This window comes from Elephantulus edwardii, unplaced genomic scaffold, assembly GCF_000299155.1.
Source record: "Elephantulus edwardii isolate Elephantulus edwardi_28Jun2011 unplaced genomic scaffold, EleEdw1.0 scaffold00050, whole genome shotgun sequence".
In the NCBI taxonomy this organism is placed as follows: domain Eukaryota; kingdom Metazoa; phylum Chordata; class Mammalia; order Macroscelidea; family Macroscelididae; genus Elephantulus; species Elephantulus edwardii.
This window is the reverse complement of record NW_006399800.1, coordinates 3360110-3361736: the sequence shown is the minus strand read 5'-3', so window position 1 is coordinate 3361736 and position 1627 is coordinate 3360110.

The following is a 1627-nucleotide window of genomic DNA, read 5'->3' as shown; positions in this document are numbered from 1 at the left end:
GTCACTGTGTCAATCCATCTCATTTGGGGTCTTACTTTCCTGTGCTGACCTTTTATCTTTCCAAACATAATGTCCTTCTCCAGTGACTGACTGACCCTCCTGACAACTTGTCCAAAGTATGTGAGATGGAGTTTCAAAATCCTTGTCTCTGAGGAACAACCTGGTTTCACCTTCTCTAGGGAAAACCTGTTTCTTCTCATGGTAATCCATGATATGTTCAGTGTTTTTCTCCAGCACCACAACTCAAAGACATCGATTCTTTGATCATCCCTAGTACAGCTTTCCGATTCAGAGCAAGTAATTTAGAGGAATATGACTTGGATTAAACACATCTTAAACACTGACGTTATGGCTTGTTAGCTCTCTGGAGAAGCCTTTGACAGCACATTTTCCCCAATACAACTCATCTTCTTATTTCTTAACTGCTAGTGCTAAGGGTGTTGATTGTGAATCTGAGCTAGATGAAAATGTAACAGCTTCAATCTTTTCTCCATCTGTTAGAATGCTATCTATTGGCCTGGTGGTGAAGATTTTTGTTTTCTTGATGCTGAGATGGAATCTACATTGAAGGCTGCAGTCCTTGATCTTCTACAGCAAGTGTTTCAAGTCCTGCTTAGTTTCAGCAAGCAAGGTTTCATTAGCATAATGCAAGATTTCATCAGTTTCATCAGCATAATGCACATTGTTGATGAGTCTTCTTCCAATTTTGATGCCACATTCTTCTTCATATAGTCCAGGCTCTCAAACGATCTATTCAGCTTATAATTTGAAAAGGAATGGAGAGAGTATACATTGCAGATTGGTTAATTTCTTGATTTTGAACCATGTAGTGTCCCCTTGCTCTGTTCAGTCAATGGTTTCCTTGGTCTAGGTCTAAGCTTCTCATGTGCATAATTAAGTGTTCTGAATTCCGATTCTTATTTTAGCCACTGTGATCCACACAGTCAAGTGCCTTTGCATGGTTCATAAAGCACAAATTAATAAACATCTCTCTGATACTCTTTGCTTTGAGCCAAGATTAATCTTACATCAACAATGCTATTTCTAGTTCCAAAACTTCTTCTAAACTCAGCTTTTATTTCTAGCAATTCTATGTCAATGTACTATTATAGTTGTTTTTTAATAATCTTCATAAAAAATTTACATGCATGTAGTATTAGTGCTATTGTTCCATAATTTCCATGTACTGTTGGATCACCTTTTATGGGAATGGGAATAAATATAAATCTCTTCCAGTCAGTTGGCCAAGTAGCTGTCATTCAGACTTTTAGGTACAACCTGTTGAGTACATCCATCTGTTGAAATATGTCAGTTGGTGTTCCATAAATTCCTGGGGCCTTAATTTTTTTCCAGTTCATTCAGAGCAACTTGAACTTCTTCCGTTATTGCCATTAGTTCTTGATCATACGCTGCTTCCTGAGTGAGTTTTGTGCCAGCCAGTTCTTTTTGGTAGGCTAATTCTATATTTATTTCAACAAACAGATGCTTCCCTGGATGTACTCACTAGGTTGTACCAGGAAATCTGGAGGACAGCCAGCTGGCCAACTGACTGGAAGAGATCGATATTTGTTCCCATTCCAAAGAAAGGTGACCCAACAGAGTGTGGAAATTGTTGAACAATATCATT